This window comes from Triticum aestivum, chromosome 5A (genome assembly GCF_018294505.1).
Source record: "Triticum aestivum cultivar Chinese Spring chromosome 5A, IWGSC CS RefSeq v2.1, whole genome shotgun sequence".
Classification (NCBI taxonomy): Eukaryota; Viridiplantae; Streptophyta; class Magnoliopsida; order Poales; family Poaceae; genus Triticum; species Triticum aestivum.
In genome coordinates, this window is record NC_057806.1 from 607,904,470 (window position 1) to 607,925,278 (window position 20,809).

A 20,809-nucleotide genomic window follows, 5' to 3' on the forward strand; every position below is an offset into this window, starting at 1 on the left:
TTGACAAACTATCGTTGTGGTTTTGATGCGTAGGTGAGATTGGTTCTTACTTAAGCCCGTAGCAGCCACGTAAAAACATGCAACAACAAAGTAGAGGACGTCTAACTTGTTTTTGCAGGGCATGTTGTGATGTGATATGGTCAAGGCATGATGCTGAATTTTATTGTATGAGATGATCATGTTTTGTAACCAAGTTATCGGCAACTGGCAGGAGCCATATGGTTGTCGCTTTATTGTATGCAATGCAATCGCGATGTAATGCTTTACTTTATTACTAAACGGTAGTGATAGTCGTGGAAGCATAAGATTGGCGAGACGACAACGATGCTACGATGGAGATCAAGGTGTCGCGCCGGTGACGATGGTGATCATGACGGTGCTTCGGAGATGGAGATCACAAGCACAAGATGATGATGGCCATATCATATCACTTATATTGATTGCATGTGATGTTTATCTTTTTATGCATCTTATCTTGCTTTGATTGACGGTAGCATTATAAGATGATCTCTCACTAAATTATCAAGAAGTGTTCTCCCTGAGTATGCACCGTTGCCAAAGTTCGTCGTGCCCAGACACCACGTGATGATCGGGTGTGATAAGCTCTACGTCCATCTACAACGGGTGCAAGCCAGTTTTGCACACGCAGAATACTCAGGTTAAACTTGACGAGCCTAGCATATGCAGATATGGCCTCGGAACACGGAGACCGAAAGGTCGAGCGTGAATCATATAGTAGATATGATCAACATAACGATGTTCACCATTGAAAACTACTCCATCTCACGTGATGATCGGTTATGGTTTAGTTGATTTGGATCACGTGATCACTTAGAGGATTAGAGGGATGTCTATCTAAGTGGGAGTTCTTTAGTAATATGATTAATTGAACTTAAAATTTATCATGAACTTAGTCCCTGATAGTATCTTGCTTGTTTATGTTGATTGTAGATAGATGGCTCGTGCTGTTGTTCCGTTAAATTTTAATGCGTTCCTTGAGAAAGCAAAGTTGAAAGATGATGGTAGCAATTACACGGACTGGGTCCGTAACTTGAGGATTATCCTCATTGCTGCACAGAAGAATTACGTCCTGGAAGCACCGCTGGGTGCCAGGCCTGCTGCTGGAGCAACGCCAGATGTTATGAACGTCTGGCAGAGCAAAGCTGATGACTACTCAATAGTTCAGTGTGCCATGCTTTACGGCTTAGAATCGGGACTTCAACGACGTTTTGAACGTCATGGAGCATATGAGATGTTCCAGGAGTTGAAGTTAATATTTCAAGCAAATGCCCGGATTGAGAGATATGAAGTCTCCAATAAGTTCTATAGCTGCAAGATGGAGGAGAACAGTTCTGTCAGTGAGCATATACTCAAAATGTCTGGGTATAATAATCACTTGATTCAATTGGGAGTTAATCTTCCGGATGATTGCGTCATCGACAGAATTCTCCAATCACTGCCACCAAGCTACAAGAGCTTCGTGATGAACTATAATATGCAAGGGATGAACAAGACTATTCCCGAGCTCTTCGCAATGCTGAAAGCTGCGGAGGTAGAAATCAAAAAGGAGCATCAAGTGTTGATGGTTAACAAAACCACTAGTTTCAAGAAAAAGGGCAAAGGAAAGAAGAAAGGGAACTTCAAGAAGAACAGCAAGCAAGTTGCTGCTCAAGATAAGAAACCCAAGTCTGGACCTAAGCCTGAAACTGAGTGCTTCTACTGCAAGCAGACTGGTCACTGGAAGCGGAACTGCCCCAAGTATTTGGCGGATAAGAAGGATGGCAAGGTGAACAAAGGTATATATGATATACATGTTATTGATGTGTACCTTACTAGAGCTCGCAGTAGCACCTGGGTATTTGATACTGGTTCTGTTGCTAATATTTGCAACTCGAAACAGGGACTACAGAATAAGCGGGCACTGGCAAAGGACGAGGTGACGATGCGCGTGGGAAACGGTTCCAAAGTCGATGTGATCGCGGTCGGCACGCTACCTCTACATCTACCTTCGGGATTAATATTAGACCTAAATAATTGTTATTTGGTGCCAGCGTTGAGCATGAACATTATATCTGGATCTTGTTTAATGCGAGACGGTTATTCATTTAAATCAGAGAATAATGGTTGTTCTATTTATATGAGTAATATCTTTTATGGTCATGCACCCTTGAAGAGTGGTCTATTCTTACTGAATCTCGATAGTAGTAATACACATATTCATAATGTTGAAACCAAAAGATGCAGAGTTGATAATGAAAGTGCAACTTATTTGTGGCACTGTCGTTTAGGTCATATCGGTGTAAAACGCATGAAGAAACTCCATACTAATGGACTTTTGGAACCACTTGATTATGAATCACTTGGTACTTGCGAACCGTGCCTCATGGGCAAGATGACTAAAACACCGTTCTCCGGTACTATGGAGAGAGCAACAGATTTGTTGGAAATCATACATACCGATGTATGTGGTCCGATGAATATTGAGGCTCGTGGCGGATATCGTTATTTTCTCACCTTCACAGATGATTTGAGCAGATATGGATATATCTACTTAATGAAGCATAAGTCTGAAACATTTGAAAAGTTCAAAGAATTTCAGAGTGAAGTTGAAAATCATCGTAACAAGAAAATAAAGTTTCTACGATCTGATCGTGGAGGAGAATATTTGAGTTACGAGTTTGGTGTACATTTGAAAAACTGTGGAATAGTTTCACAACTCACGCCACCCGGAACACCACAGCGCAATGGTGTGTCCGAACGTCGTAATCGTACTTTACTAGATATGGTGCGATCTATGATGTCTCTTACAGATTTACCGCTATCATTTTGGGGTTATGCTTTAGAGACGGCCGCATTCACGTTAAATAGGGCACCATCAAAATCCGTTGAGACGACGCCTTATGAACTATGGTTTGGCAAGAAACCAAAGTTGTCGTTTCTTAAAGTTTGGGGCTGCGATGCTTATGTGAAAAAGCTTCAACCTGATAAGCTCGAACCCAAATCGGAGAAATGTGTATTCATAGGATACCCAAAGGAAACTGTTGGGTACACCTTCTATCACAGATCCGAAGGCAAAACATTCGTTGCTAAGAATGGATCATTTCTAGAGAAGGAGTTTCTCTCGAAAGAAGTGAGTGGGAGGAAAGTAGAACTTGACGAGGTAACTGTACCTGCTCCCTTACTGGAGAGTAGTTCATCACAGAAAACTGTTTCAGTGACACCTACACCGGTTAGTGAGGAAGCCAATGATAATGATCATGAAACTTCAGATCAAGATACTACTGAACCACGTAGATCAACCAGAGTAAGATCCGCGCCAGAGTGGTACGGAAATCCTGTTCTGGAAGTCATGCTACTAGATCATGATGAACCTACGAACTATGAAGAAGCGATGGTGAGCCCAGATTCCGCAAAGTGGCTTGAAGCCATGAAATCTGAGATGGGATCCATGTATGAGAACAAAGTATGGACTTTGGTTGACTTGCCCGATGATCGGCAAGCAATTGAGAATAAATGGATCTTTAAGAAGAAGACTGACGCTGATGGTAATGTTACTGTCTACAAAGCTCGACTTGTCGCAAAAGGTTTTCGACAAGTTCAAGGGATTGACTACGATGAGACCTTCTCACCCGTAGCGATGCTTAAGTCCGTCCGAATCATGTTAGCGATTGCCGCATTTTATGATTATGAAATTTGGCAGATGGATGTCAAAACTGCATTCCTGAATGGATTTCTGGAAGAAGAGTTGTATATGATGCAACCAGAAGGTTTTGTCGATCCAAAGGGAGCTAACAAAGTGTGCAAGCTCCAGCGATCCATTTATGGACTGGTGCAAGCCTCTCGGAGTTGGAATAAACGTTTTGATAGTGTGATCAAAGCATTTGGTTTTATACAGACTTTCGGAGAAGCCTGTATTTACAAGAAAGTGAGTGGGAGCTCTGTAGCATTTCTGATATTATATGTGGATGACATATTACTGATTGGAAATGATATAGAATTTCTGGATAGCATAAAGGGATACTTGAATAAAAGTTTTTCAATGAAAGACCTCGGTGAAGCTGCTTACATATTAGGCATTAAGATCTATAGAGATAGATCAAGACGCTTAATTGGACTTTCACAAAGCACATACCTTGACAAAATTTTGAAGAAATTCAAAATGGATCAAGCGAAGAAAGGGTTCTTGCCTGTGTTACAAGGTGTGAAATTGAGTAAGACTCAATGCCCGACCACTGCAGAAGATAGAGAGAATATGAAAGATGTTCCCTATGCATCTGCCATAGGCTCTATCATGTATGCAATGCTGTGTACCAGACCTGATGTGTGCCTTGCTATAAGTTTAGCAGGGAGGTACCAAAGTAATCCAGGAGTGGATCACTGGACAGCGGTCAAGAACATCCTGAAATACCTGAAAAGGACTAAGGATATGTTTCTCGTATATGGAGGTGACAAAGAGCTCACCGTAAAAGGTTACGTTGATGCAAGCTTTGACACTGATCCGGACGATTCTAAATCGCAAACCGGATACGTGTTTACATTAAACGGTGGAGCTGTCAGTTGGTGCAGTTCTAAACAAAGCGTTGTAGCGGGATCTACATGTGAAGCGGAATACATAGCTGCTTCGGAAGCAGCAAATGAAGGAGTCTGGATGAAGGAGTTCATATCCGATCTAGGTGTCATACCTAGTGCATCGGGTCCAATGAAAATCTTTTGTGACAATACTGGTGCAATTGCCTTAGCAAAGGAATCCAGATTTCACAAAAGGACCAAACACATCAAGAGACGCTTCAACTCCATCCGGGATCTAGTCCAGGTGGGAGACATAGAGATTTGCAAGATACATACGGATCTGAATGTTGCAGACCCGTTGACTAAGCCTCTTCCACGAGCAAAACATGATCAGCACCAAGGCTCCATGGGTGTTAGAATCATTACAGTGTAATCTAGATTATTGACTCTAGTGCAAGTGGGAGACTGAAGGAAATATGCCCTAGAGGCAATAATAAAGTTATTATTTATTTCCTTATAATCATGATAAATGTTTATTATTCATGCTAGAATTGTATTTACCGGAAACATAATACATGTGTGAATACATAGACAAACAGAGTGTCACTAGTATGCCTCTACTTGACTAGCTCGTTAATCAAAGATGGTTATGTTTCCTAACCATGAACAATGAGTTGTTATTTGATTAACGAGGTCACATCATTAGTAGAATGATCTGATTGACATGACCCATTCCATTAGCTTAGCACCCGATCGTTTAGTATGTTGCTATTGCTTTCTTCATGACTTATACATGTTCCTATGACTATGAGATTATGCAACTCCCGTTTACCGGAGGAACACTTTGGGTACTACCAAACGTCACAACGTAACTGGGTGATTATAAAGGAGTACTACAGGTGTCTCCAATGGTCGATGTTGGGTTGGCGTATTTCGAGATTAGGATTTGTCACTCCGATTGTCGGAGAGGTATCTCTGGGCCCTCTCGGTAATACACATCACATAAGCCTTGCAAGCATTACAACTAATATGTTAGTTGTGAGATGATGTATTACGGAACGAGTAAAGAGACTTGCCGGTAACGAGATTGAACTAGGTATTGGATACCGACGATCGAATCTCGGGCAAGTAACATACCGATGACAAAGGGAACAACGTATGTTGTTATGCGGTCTGACCGATAAAGATCTTCGTAGAATATGTAGGAGCCAATATGGGCATCCAGGTCCCGCTATTGGTTATTGACCAGAGACGTGTCTCGGTCATGTCTACATTGTTCTCGAACCCGTAGGGTCCGCACGCTTAAGGTTACGATGACAGTTATATTATGAGTTTATGCATTTTGATGTACCGAAGGTTGTTCGGAGTCCCGGATGTGATCACGGACATGACGAGGAGTCTCGAAATGGTCGAGACGTAAAGATTGATATATTGGAAGCCTATATTTGGATATCGGAAGTGTTCCGGGTGAAATCGGGATTTTACCGGAATACCGAGAGGGTTACCGGAACCCCCCGGGAGCTATTTGGGCCATAGTGGGCCTTAGTGGAAAAGAGAAGGGGCTGCCCTAGATGGGCTGCGCGCCACCCCCTTCCCCTAGTCCTATTAGGACTAGGAGAGGTGGCCGGCCCCCTCCTCCTCTTTTCCCCTCCGAGGAATCCTAGTTGGACTAGGATTGGAGGGGGAATCCTACTCCCAGAGGGAGTAGGACTCTCCTGCGCCTCCCCCCTTGGCCGGCCAGCCTCCCCTCCTCTCCTCCTTTATATACGGAGGCAGGGGCACCTCTAAACACACAAGTTGACACAAGTTGATCCACGTGATCGATTCCTTAGCCGTGTGCGGTGCCCCCTGCCACCATATTCCTCGATAATACTGTAGCGGAGTTTAGGCGAAGCCCTGCTGCTGTAGTTCATCAAGATCGTCACCACGCCGTCGTGCTGACGGAACTCTTCCCCGACACTTTGCTGGATCGGAGTCCGGGGATCGTCATCGAGCTGAACGTGTGCTCAAACTCGGAGGTGCCGTAGTTCCGGTGCTTGATCGGTTGGATCGTGAAGACGTACGACTACTTCCTCTACGTCGTGTCATCGCTTCCGCAGTCGGTCTGCGTTGGGTACGTAGACAACACTCTCCCCTCGTTGCTATGCATCACATGATCTTGCGTGTGCGTAGGAAATTTTTTGAAATTACTACGAAACCCAACAGAGGGATGCCGTGCAGAGAGACAATTCGAGAGGTATAGAGTTCCGCTAATTGAGCTGCAGTGATCGACTCTTTGATAGGCAGAAAGTGAGCCACTTTGGTGAGTTTGTCAATGCCAACGAATATAGCATCATTGCCACGCTTGGACTTTGGAAACCCAGTCACGAAGTCCATTTCAATGTGGTCAAACTTCCATTCTGGAATGGCAAGAGGTTGGAGGAGACCAGCTGGCCTTTGGTGTTCTACCTTCACCCTTCTGCAGACATCACATTCATTCACGAATTGAGCGATCTCGCGCTTCATTCGAGTCCACCAATAAGCTTGCTTGAGGTCCTGATACATCTTCGTGCTCCCAGGGTGGATGGAGAGGAGAGAATTGTGAGCCTCGTTCATGATCACTTTACGAAGTTCACCTTTGGGTACAACAATTCGATCCTCAAAGAAGAGAGTGTCCTTGTCATCAAGGCGGTAGCACTTGTACTTGGGTTGACTCTTGGCAATCCCAATCTTCACCTTCTTCACCATAGCATCAAGAAGCTGGGCTTGGTGAATCTGGTCTTCCAAGGTAGGAGAGACTTGAAGGTTGGCGAGGACACCTTGAGGAACAATTTGCAGATTAAGTTTGCGGAAAGCTTCACAAAGCTCGGGTTGATAAGGCTTAAGAATCAAACTATTGCAATACGCTTTTCTGCTCAATGCGTCAGCAATCACATTGGCCTTGCCTGGAGTATACTCGATACTCGGATTATACTCTTGAATCATTTCGACCCATCGAGTTTGCCTGAGGTTGAGATTAGGCTGAGTGAAGATGTACTTGAGACTCTTATGATCAGTGAAAATGTCCACTTTTCTTCCCAATAGAAGATGTCTAGAAGTCAAAAGAGCATGCACAACTGCCGCCAACTCGAGATCATGAGTGGGGTAGTTCTTCTCATTAGGCTTCAACTGGCGAGATGTATAAGCAACAACTTTCTTCTCTTGCATCAATACTGCGCCAAGACCTTGGAGAGAGGCATCACAAAAGACCTCATACGGCTTGGATTCATCAGGCGGAGTCAAAACTGGAGCAGTGATCAATTTCTCTTTCAAAGTGTTGAAAGCAATATCACACTCCGAAGACCAAACGTACTTGACGTGCTTCTGAAGAAGATTTGAGAGAGGCTTCGCGATCTTAGAAAAGTTTTCAAGGAATCTTCGGCAATAGCTTGCGAGACCGAGGAAGCTACGGAGTTGCTTCACATTATGAGGAGGTTCCCAATTCACAATTGCAGACACCTTCTCAGGATTCACGGCAATGCCCTTGGCAGAGATGATATGACCAAGATAAAGAACCTCATCGAGCCAAAATTCACACTTGGAGAACTTGGCGTAGAACTGATGTTCTCTGAGCTTATCAAGCACCAAACGCAAGTGTTTGGCATGATCTTCCTTGTTCTTCGAGAAAACCAGAATGTCGTCGAGATAGACCAAAACGAAGTCATTGGTGTAGGCGTTGAAGATGAAATTCATCATGCGACAGAACGTCGGAGGAGCGTTGACGAGACCAAAAGACATGACAGTGTATTCATATGAACCAAAGCTAGTCCTGAAAGCCGTCTTGGGAATATTTTGCTCACGGATACGAATCTGATGATAACCCATAAGGAGATCAAGCTTGGAGAATACTTGAGCACCTTTGAGTTGTTCGAACAGCTCATTGATGTTGGGAAGTGGGTATTTGTTCTTTATGGTCTTCTTGTTCAATGGACGGTAATCAACACAAAGTCGGTCCGTTCCATCCTTCTTCTTCACAAAAAGAACACCACAACCCCACGGAGAAGAACTAGGCAGGATGAGACCCATTCTTTCTTGCTCATCGAGTTGCTTCTTCAGCTCCTTCAACTCTTCAGGTCCGAGCTTGTAAGGACGTTTGCACACAGGTTCCGTACCAGGCTCAAGATCAATAACGAATTCAACTGGCCGGTGCGGAGGCATTCCTGGAAGCTCTTCTGGAAAGACGTCTTGATATTCGCAAACGACTGGAATTTGCGAGATAGCATCCAGTTCACCCTTCTCATTAAGAGAAAACAGACGGATGGTATCATCACGAGCGGCAAAGACAATTACATCCTCAGACGAATGAGTCAATTGAATCTGCCTGGCTGCACAATCAAGCTGAGCCTTGTGCTTAGAAAGCCAATCCATTCCGAGAATAAGATCAATATCCGAGTTACCAAGAACCATTGGGGAAGAAAGAAACTTGTAGTCGCCCAATGTGATAGTAACATCTGGCACCTCCAGACTTGCACTCAAACGTTTGCCAGGAGAAACGATATCCATTTGTTTACCCAAATGAGAAGAAACAAACTCATGCTTGGTAAAAAATGGCTTTGACATGAAACAATGCGATGCACCAGTGTCAAAAAGAACTTTTGCAGGAATATCATTAACAGGAAGGTTACCCATGATGACATCTGATGAGTCCTCTGCCTGAGCTGCATTCATCAAGTTGACCTTGGCGTGCTTGGGGTTATGCTTGCCACAGCTGTACTTGCCGATCTCACAGGAGGAGGAGGAAGATGCCTCTGGTTGAAACACTTGTTGGCATAGTGACCCTTTTCTTGGCACTTGTTGCACGTGACCTCTGAAAGCGGACGGTGGTACGGAGCACTCGATCTTGGAGGTTGATACGAAGACTTGTTCTGAAAGCCAGGGTTGGGTGGGTGGGAAGAACCACTGCCACCTTTGCTCTTCTGCTGATACGGCTGACGGAACGGAGGAGGAGGAAGCCAATACTTCTGCTGCTTGGCCACTTGAGTAGAGGAAGAAGGAGTAGCATCTCTGACTCGCTTCTTGGAAGCATCACACCTCAACTGAGTAGCCTCTTGCTTCAGTGCCATGTTGTAGAACTCATCGTATCTCAACGGCTCAAAGAGGACAAGAGCGAGCTGAATTTCTTCTCTGAGACCACCCCTGAACTGGTATATCATGCTCTTCTCATCAGGCACGTCCTGCTTGGCAAAGCGGGCGAGCTTCTGAAACAACTTGTTGTAGTCATAGACAGACAAAGAGCCTTGCTTCAAGTTGCGGAATTCCTGACGCTTACTTTCAACCACACTTTAAGGGATGTGATGAGCTCGGAAATCTTGACGGAAATCATCCCAAGTGATCACACGTCCACCTCTGGAATCCTTGTATTGCTGGAACCATTCTGCAGCTTGATCTTTGAGTTGGAAGGAAGCGAACTTGATGAAATCTTCAGGCCTGACGTTGCTGCACTCAAAATGCTTACACAGATCCACAAGCCAATCGTCATCATCGGATGCCTCAACACAATTGCTGAACGTCTTTGGCCCATTAGCAAGGAACTGGTTCAGTGTAGAAAAATGATTCTGATTGCTGCCTTGATTCCCTTGACTGCCTTGATTGCGCTCTTGGAGGATTTGCATGATCAACTGTGTGTTTGCATTGGTTGCGGCCATCACAGCTTGCCATGCCTCCGGAGGAGGTGGAGGTGGTGGCGGATCTTGATTTTGATTCTGACTGGTGCTCTTAGCGGGAGCCATCCTAAAGTGGTTGACCACCGTTAGCACATAGACAGATAAATGAAGCTGAAACCAACGAAATGAAAATTGCAACATAAAGTCTTCACATCCGAACAAAATGAACGAATGCATTTCTCTTGAAATGGTCACATATCCATAAATTGTGAAGCCACGTAGAATTAAGGTAGAGAAATAAATCAACAAGGTACGGATCAAGAACGAATAATCGGTAAGAAATCCCAATCTCAAACCAATATCCGTGGAAGAAGAACTAGAGCTACAAGAATTCCCACCTATGAAACTCTCGAACCTTTCTGGTTATGCAATCAGGTGTTGGGGATACAGGGGAAGCATAATATCTCACCCAAACTAGCAAATCCTACATCCAGTTGTATCCATCCTTCAACACATAACCAAGAAACCTTCGGAAACCATCTACCTCAACCTTCGAAAAGCATCCGTTATACAAGTTATGGCGATACTCCCGAACTCCCGCCCCAGTACTGGGTGGCGTCGAGGTTATCTCACCAACGAACTGCATAAAGAGATTTTCGATGTCGGCGTACTAAACTCAGGTATTCCAGAACTGCAACGATAAAATTATGATGACAACACCTCAGAGCTCAACTCCCCGGGACACTTCCACTAAACCCCTGACAGGAGGCACCAAGACAATGTTCTCATCATAAAACCATCGAAACGATTCCAAGATACCCGCGTGATCCTAAATTTTTTTTAGTGAAATTTGAGAAGAGAAGAGTCAAAACTCTACGTCAGGATGCCTTACTAGAGTGATGAGGAGAGTGGGAAGTAAAAAGAATTCCTAAACTCTCCGATATATAATTCCTAAATGACTCAAAACATTTTTCTAGACACAACTCGGCCGCTAAAAACGATCAAGCAATGGGGCTCCTAAGGTCGGGGAAGGCTCTGATTACCAACTTGTAACACCCTCGATGCGACTATATCTCCCACGTGTCGAGGCACGACTTAGAGGCATAATCGCATTGAAGGCATATGTCGCAAGTCAGGTAATCATCACAAACATCCCATGTAATATAGATAAAGGAAAGGGATAACATAGTTGGCTTACACTCGCTACGTCAATCAAGTACATAAATAACATACATCAACCAAACACTCATGGCCCGACTACGGCGCCAAAATAGAGAAAACCCAACATGCGACACAGTCCCAATCACCCCCAACTGGGCACCACTACTGATCATCAGGAAAGGACACATAGTATCGCTGAGAGTCCTCGTCGAACTCCCACTTGAGCTCGTACGCGTCACCTGGAGCGGAATCACCTGGACCTGCATCTGGTGTAATAGTAATCTGTGAGCCACAGGGACTCAGCAATCTCGCACCCTCGCGATCAAGACTATTTAAGCTTCTAGGTAGGGTAAGGTAAATATATGTGGAGCTGTAGCAAGCGACTAGCATATATGGTGGCTAACTTATTCGCAAAAGAGAGCGAGAAGAGGAGGCAAAGCGCGAGTGAGAAACTAGAGAGCAACCTGCGCAAATATTACTCCAACACCGTGTCCAGTTCCCGGACCCCGCCGAGAAGAGGCCGTCACGGTAACACACACGGTTGATTCATTTTAATTAAATTAAGGTTCAAGTTATCTACAACCGGACATTAACAAATTCCCATCTGCCCATAACCACGGGCACGGCTTTCAAAAGTTCAATCCCTGCAGGGGAGTCCCAACTTAGCCTATGACAAGCTCTCACGGTCAACGAAGGAATAGACCTCCACCCGAGACATTCCGATCAGACTCGGTATCCCGGTACGACAAGACATTTTGAAAGGTTAAAACAAGACCAGCAACACCGCCCGAATGTGCCGACAAATCCCGATAGGAGCTGCACATATCTCGTTCTCAGGGCACACTCAGATAGGTCAAGCTACAAGTAAAACCAACCCTCGAGTTTCCTCGAGGTGGCCCCGCAGGCTGCCTGGTTCGGACCAACACTCAGAGGAGCACTGGCCCAGGGGGGGGGCTAAAATAAGATGACCCTCGGGCTCCGGAAACCCAAGGGAAAAGGGGCTAGGTGGCGAATGGTAAAACCAAGGTTGGGCATTGCTGGAAAAGTTTTAATCAAGGCGAACTATCAAGGGGTTCCCATTATAACCCAACCGCGTAAGGAACGCAAAATCCGGGAACATAACACCGATATGACGGAAACTAGGGCGGCAAGAGTGGAACAAAACACTAGGCGAGAGGCCGAGCCTTCCACCCTTTACCAAGTATATAGATGCATTAAGATAACATAGCAATATAATGATATCCCAACAAGTAAATAAATGTTCCAACAAGGAACGGCTCCAATCTTCACCTGCAACTAGCAACGCTATAAGAGGGGCTGAGCAAAGCGGTAACATAGCCAATCAACGGTTTGCTAGGACATGGTGGGTTAGAGGTTTGACATGGCAATTGGGAGGCTGACAAGCAAATGGTAGGCATCGTAGCATTGGCATAGCAAAAGAGCGAGCAAACTAGCATAGCAAAGATAGTAGTGATTTCGAGGGTATGATCATCTTGCCTGCAAAGCTGTCAGAGTTGACTGGATCCTCGAAAGCAAACTCAACGGGCTCCTCGTTAGCGAACTCGTCTCCCGGCTCTACCCAAACAAGACAAACAAGCAACAAGGATAGAATCAACCACGCGCAAGCTCAAACAATAGATGCGATGATGGTATGCTATGCGGGATGCGATGCGGGATGCAAATGCAAGATATGACAGGAAATGCATGAACCTGGCCTCAACTTGGAAACCAAGTGTGCCACTGGAAAGATGAGATGAAATCGCTTGAAAACGATATAAAGATCGCCGGAATCGGAGTTACGGTTTGGAAATGGCAAGCGATTCAAAATTGGCACCGGTCTGCGATTTACAGCAAGTAGGCATCTAAATGCAATGAAATGAACATGCTACAGCACTCAAACATGGCAACAAAATACATGGCAGGGAGCCATTCAAGATGCTTAACAAAAGTCTAGCAGTGCGCTACGGACCAATTCATCCATTAACAGGTTCAACAAGCATGGCAAAAATGCAATGGTAAACAGATTCTCAGACTTAGTGAAATCAACACTTGTCTGGAATTTCAGATCAGGTAGCCACTCTTGGAGCAATGAAAACTACATGCTACAGGACCTGAACATGGCAAAGTAAAGCATGGCATGGAGCTACTCAAAGATCTTAACAAAAGTCCCTTAGTGACCTTGAGCCAAAAAGGGATCAGAAAATATATTGCAAGCATGTGAACATGGCAAAAACATAATCAGTTTTCAGACTTAGTGAAATCTGGAGCATGCTGAACAGATATCAAGTAGGCATTGTTACAAGCTCGATGCACTCACTACAGGTGAAAGTCATGGACAAACTAAGCATACACCCATCAAGAAGGCACAAAATGCAAGCTAGACATGGCAAGAACAATAGCATAGCATGCACGGATCAACTACAACATCACCGGCAAAATTGCAAACGAGTTGACAATCTGCCCAGATTCACAACGAAGCAAAAGTAGAGCTCTATTGACTCAAGCTAGGGTGCTCCATAATTGCAAGCAAAGACATGGATGGATAGAGCACTACAATATTAACAAAACTCCTTTACCGATCATCCTCAAAAGAGGCACGGATCACTAGGAAACAGCATGAACATATGGCATCGTGAACTAAACAATCCCAGGACAGTGAAATTACTAAGTCCCTGAAAACAGAATTACCGGGTGCCTCACTTTGCAAGCTTGCACTAGTTACCACACACATCACAAAAATACATGGGTTGCACCTCTGGAAAGATGACAAAACCCTTAACAAAACATATGTAGAGCATCAGGTCATAGCATGCACACGTTAATCATGGCAAAAAAGACGAATGTCTAAGATGAAGTAGCAGATCTGACAATTAACTCAAGTAGCCCTCTTCTAACAGCATTTCGGGCATCAAGATGAACTCTAATGAAATGATGCAATGGAAATGAAATGATGTAACTCTCTGAGACAAACATTTTGGATATGCTATATGCCCAAAACGGAGCTACGGATGCGGAGATCATAGCATGATGAAGAAGGGCACATGGGAGCTAGGGTTTCGGAAGAAAAAGTCACCGTCATCTAGATCCAGATCGTCGTTACTGTGCGGCGCGAGGATCGAGGTTTGACGGCCGGAGCTTGTCACCGGACTTGACGGGGAAGAAGACTGCGGCTAGAGGAGGACAGGCGGGAGCGCCGCCGGGAGAGGACCGGGCGTGGGGCGGCGGTGGCCGGCGGCGAACGCCGGCGTCGAGGAGGCGGCGGCTCTGGGCGCGGGAAGGCGCGGCGGCGGTGCCGGGACCGGGAGGCGCGCGGGAGGCGATGTCGCCGGCGGCGGCGCGCGTGGCCCGGCGACGAGGTAGAAGGCGGCGCGGCGAGGAACTCGGGCGCGGGCGGCGAGGCGGCTTCGGGCCGGGGAGGGCCCGCGGCGGGCTTGCGGGCCTCAGGCGGCGGCGGTTCGCCGGGGTGCCACGTGGCACTGCGTGGTTGGTGGCGGTGGGATCCAGACGTTGTCCAGCTCCGTCCGGACACGTCCGGCGGCGGCGGAGACGGATTTTGTTAGGGTTAGGGGGGAGAGGACCCGCGAATTTGGAATGGGGGTGTATATATAGGCATAGGGGGAGCTAGGAGAGTCCAAATGAGGTGCAGTTTTCGGCCACGCGATCGTGATCGAACGCTCTAGGTGATGGAGCAGAGTTAGGTGGGTTTTGGGCCAAATTGGAGGGGTGTTGGGCTGAAACACACGCGAGGCCTTTTCAGTCCCTCGTATAACCGTTGGAGTATCAAACGAAGTCCAAATGGTACGAAACTTGACAGGTGGTCTACCGGTAGTAAACCAAGGCCGCTTGACAAGTCTCGGTCCAATTTGGAAATGTTTAATCCCCACACACGAAAGAAAGGTTGAAATGACCACCGGAGGAGAACGAAGCGCCGGAATGCAAAACGGACAACGGGGAAAATGCTCGGATGCATGAGATGAACACGTATGCAAATGCAATGCACATGATGACATGTTATGAGATGCATGACAACGACAACAACACACGAAGACAAAGACCCAAACCCAAGGAAATAAATATAACTTAACGCCGGAAACGGCAAGAGTTGGAGTACAAATTGGGAAAGTTATATCCGGGGCGTTACAGAACCAGAGCGCATTAAGAATGCAACTCCCAGCTGTCTCTCGACCATTTCAGGCGGTTGGATGAAGATCCTACGTCTCCTAACCCTTCTTCTTCCTCGTCTCTGATTCTTCCCATACAGAACACCGCACGGGCCGCCGGCCGGACCACCGGCCCCCACCACCTGTGTTCCCCCACCCCCGCCCCAACCCCCACCCGCGTCGAGTTTTCTTCATTCGGCGAGGCCCCACAACCACCCGAGCCCCTTCGATCGCACCGGCGAACTCCGACGAGCTCTGAAAAATCAACTGACCCAATTTTGAAATTTAGTCTACTGTAATTTAACTAGTGTGGAATATAAAAGGGGAAAACCATAAGCATTGGGAGTATAGTGTTGAGCGTGCCATGGTGGGTCTGAAGGTGCAAACCGGACAAAGGCAACTTCGCAACCAAGATAAGAAATCAGAGTAAAGCAGTGACGATATATTTTCTTGCTATGATAAATAAGTTGAGCAGATACGAAAGAGTACCGCCTCTGGTGCGGCGCCCTGTACGCATCTGCTGAGAATTTGACGGTGCTGCGATAGCAATGGCTGTCGGCAGTGTGGAAGCAGATCTAGGAGGGTAGACGGTGGCGGCAGGGCGCGGTGGACAAGACAGTCGTAGGAGCGGTGCCGGCAAGGTGGACGACGGCGGGGATGAAGCGAGAGGACGGGATGCAAGGATCCCGGTCCGAAGCCGTGGATGAGAGAGGTCGATCTCTTGTAATGGACGGTGGCATCAGGGTATCAGCTCCAACATGGTGGAGGAGGACGGCGGTGGATGGGGTGGCGGATGGCGGCGGACGGAGGAGGGTGGGGTGGATAGGGTGTTTTGGTGCCCACGGAGTACGAATGGGGAAAAGGGAGGTAGAGAGGAAGGGGGAGCCATGTATTCAGGACGTGCTTGTCTCAAATGCGAGGAAATTTACAAACTTAGCCCCCGTTTCAAATTTCTACTACATCACAGCAACATTAGTCGGTTGGGGATAGGACGGTAATCTCACATACACCGAATATTTGCCGACGAGAGTTTGTTTTTAGTGCCTACCGTGTATGAATATGAATCGGGGAGGGAGTCGATTTCGGCTGAGGACACACTGTGTTTTGGCACCCACCGTGTATGAATCCGGGTGAGAGGCGGTTACGTCACGTTTGGGTGAAATTACAAACCTACCCCTATCGAAACCTATAGAAATCCAGCAGATAGGCTTTGCGTGGCAGGGATAGGCAATAATGATTTCCATCTCGCAGATTTTGGTTTTGGGAGGTTACTGCGACCTTCCCTGCTTCGTTCAAATTTTGCAGAGTGCATGTTTACCGTGCCAACTCAATTCGAATCCCGTTTGTATTCTATTTTTTTCGGGCGGGATCCATTTTCAATTGGAATTACATTCTATATACATCATTTTTCTATATATACTTTCAAAAGCACAACAAAGAATTCTGCTCCTTTATATGTATAATATGATTTACAAATACAACGATCTCGAAATCTTAAGGTTGAATTCAAAAAAAAATAACCAAATTATGTTTTACTAAAATGTATGGATCAGTAATATCTACATATTAAATAACATAGATGTGTGTGAATTCATATGAGTATGTATGTTTGATAGATCAATTTTGGTTCGAGTATGGATTAGATGTATCATCATCTCGAATTCAAATATTTGAATTCCTTTTTTGTTCACTCCTTTCACGCCCATCTCTCTCGCATGCATGCTCCTTCAGGTAGCTATCACTCTCTTTTCCCTAGCTCACTCGCACGCTCACTTCATGTTTCTCCTATCCTCGCAAACATGGTCTCTCGACGTCTCCCTTGAGAAGTGTCACACTCTCCCTATCATTATACATTACACGGTTTTCATTATCTCTCATGTCTCTACTGTTCTCTGGTATCACTCGGCACCTAAGCTTTCTTTTTCACCGCCACACACACAGTCTCCACTCGTCTTTCACTTTGTCTTTCTCTCTATGAGATTCTCTCAGACACCCTATATGTCTCTACATATGACTCATACCACTAAAATTACTCTCTCTCTCTCTCTCTCTCTCTCTCTCCTGTAGACACAATATTTGTTGTGGTCTCCTTTTCGTCTCCATCCCAGACTAACATTATTCATTTATTTACCGATCAGACAACCCCGACTACCGTCTCCTCTCTCTCTCAGACACACACACACACAACTCCTGCTTCCACTCCCCTTCCCGACTACCGTCTCTCTCTCTCACACACAAAACTCCCGCTTTCGCACCCCGACTCGTATTTCTCTCACAAACATTTATCGACTAGATAGCCTCTAGATAGGTTTATACACCCGCACACTCGTGCTTCCACCATCGCATACATGTCTCTCTCCCGCTCCTTGTATCTATGTAGATTTTTCTTCCCTTCTTGAGACACGCCCTCTCGATCGTGCACACACACACTATCGCCTCATTTTAAGCTGATACCTATCGCACACACACTCCTTGTGTCTTTGTCACACATGCACTCCGTCCTCCTCCACTCTCCCTCTCTCTCTCACACACACATGGGCTTTTTGCAACAACTAGCAAGATGCCCATGCGTTGCACGGAACATCAAGATGCATTTGTATGAGTAGTTTATCTTGTGGGGGAAAAGGATGAACGAGGGAAGGCCTTATTTGCAAATGTGGAGAGGGGTGTGGGTATATTTTTGCAAAATTGCCATAGTTTCCTTCCTATCCGTCAGATATAGATCGGACGGCCTATATTGTAGGATGGCAGGCACACGATCATCACCGACAATGCTTTTTATAAGAGTAGGGATAAAAAATAGAGTTGGTGATGATGGTGGGCCTGCCATCCTGCAATGTAGGTCGTCCGATTTATATCTGATGGATAGGAAGGAAAATATGGAAATTTACCCGCACTCTTCACCACATTTGCAGATAGGGCCTTCCCTCGTTCATCCTTTTCTCCCGCAAGATCTTGATGTTCCGTGCAACGCACGGGCATCTTGCTAGTAAGAGTAGAAATTAGACATATACCACTTCTCGAATCTTGAAACCAACAACATTCCTCCCTTATCTCATCAAAACCGCCAAAGGAATATATTTTAAGTGAAACATAACATATTTTTAGTGATATACGTATTTCAAAACTAGACTTTTTTATATCAAATCGGTGAATATGTATTAATCTACTTTGATCGTGTGGCAACACATTGGCACATTGCTAGTAGTTATTATAATTTTTTGGACACCAGAGAAATGGTGGAGTACATATACGAAGAGAAGAGGCGCACGCATGCAGTCAGCCTCTCGCTGTCTCGCACACATGAGTGTTACGTAAAGGCGACGTTAACAAATAAACCCTAAAACCCTCGGTGCACGATTGCTGCATTCGCGGGTACTGGGTACGTGGTGGAGCACCTTTGTAGGAATAGTCAGCTCGCGTGATAATTTGATCCGTAGGAGTTGATGGTCGGGACCACATGTGAACAACTTGGAGCGCGGTGGCTCACCAGTTGCCACAGATCGAGTAGCCACGTTTAAAATATCGTTTTTAGCGGGGTTAAGAGTTCCGATTTTCAATGTCGCGTTATAAGTAGTAAGTAGTTTTTAGAACGATTGGTATGGAGCGAAAATGGAATTCATAGTACTACGTACCTCCTTGGCGTATGGTTGTATGGTTTTTTTGCGATGGAGGTTGTGTGGGTTTATGTTGCGAGATGTTGAACCTGGTAGTTCTAGGGCAAATACTATGGTTTAGATTTAGATGTTGGTTTTCAGTAATGAAAATCAGAAGGGGAAACCCTTCTTCGATTAAAAAAACTACTACCTCCATTCTGGTTTACTAGTCCCCATCGTAATTTGGGTCAAAGTTTGTCCACGAACTTTACTTGTAAAATGTGATTGGAAAACGAGATGCATGCATGAACACTAGTTACTCTAACCCCCCTCTCTTCTTTAATTCTTTGCCACATCAGCATGTTTGCTATTCCCGTGTGCATGATACCAGCTAAGATACCACCATTATGGCGAGCCTTAATCATCGCATGCAATAATTTAGTGCACCTTGAAATATGAACATGTGTGGGGCGTGTATGTTTTTAATGACTTGAGACTATACCTAGCCTGGCATGCAAGATGACTTATTATGCATCGTTCCCCATACCTATAGGAAGCCCGTTCGTCTCCAAATCTTTTCCTCTCCATCTGTGGAAACAATATGCCTGCCAAACTCCCCTTCTCCCTCCGGCGGTCCCACCACTCCACCCCGTGTGAAAAAATCTGCATGCATGACTCTCCTCCCCCCACGCTCGTCCAATTCGTTGTGACCAGCAATATTCCCACCCCTTCGCTCCCCCGTAATTTACTCCAACAAATATGCCCACGTAGCTGTTACTTAACTGCAGGTGCATTGGGTCACTGACAGTGATGCAACTGGACCTGCAGTTAAGTCAGTGCAGCTCAGTCCATATCTTATGTAGGTGTGCCATTGCTCGCTATAAATACTGCGCCTCCCATGACATCGCTGTCTCCTCCCACTCACGTTCACGTTCATCGCTATCTCCTCCCCCTCCCTCTCACGTCGACCACCATGGCATCGCCCCTCCCAAGCCCTAGGAGCCCCTCGCTGCACCGCGAGGACGGTCACGCGTCGCCGTTCCATTCCTCGCCGCCACTAGTCGAGGAGGACGCGTTGGTGTTCCGCTCCTCGCCGCTACGCGACGCGTCGCCGTTCTGTTCCTCGCCGCCACTAGTCGAGGAGGACGCGTCGGCGTTCCGCTCCTCACCGCGACGCGACGCGTCGCCGTTCCGTTCCTCGCCGCCACTAGTCGAGGAGGACACGTCGGCGTTCCGCTCCTCACCGCGACGCGTCGAGGTGGACGCGTCAGTGTTTCCAATCTCGCCAGCACGCGCGCTGGAGGACGCGTCGGCTCCCCGCTATGAGGAGAATGCCACGCCGCCCGCCGAGCCCCCCAGCCTTGAGGAGCTTTGGAAAGAAATGGATGTCGCCTTGTGGGAGGCTTTGCCTCCAGCAGAGCGCGCCAAAATAGAGACGGAGAAGAAGGCCGAGGAAGAGAAGCGCACCGCGGAACAAGCTGCCTGGGAGGCCTATGTCGCGTCCGAGAGAGTCAGGCAATTGGCTCTTTGGCAGAAGTCTCGTGCGAGGGCCGTGAGGGTGGCGGAGGACGCCTGTGCCGACGCCCTGAGTGCAGTCGGGCCCAAGCGCCTCATCTACGCTTGGCGGTACGTGGACCGGGTGTATGCTTCCAGTGAGGAGGAGTACCTGTTGGCGCCGGATCACCACACCAGTGAGATCGCGCTCGCCCGCCGACAAGCCGCCAATCAGCACCTCGCGAGTTGCGAGGCTGAGGAAGAGGCG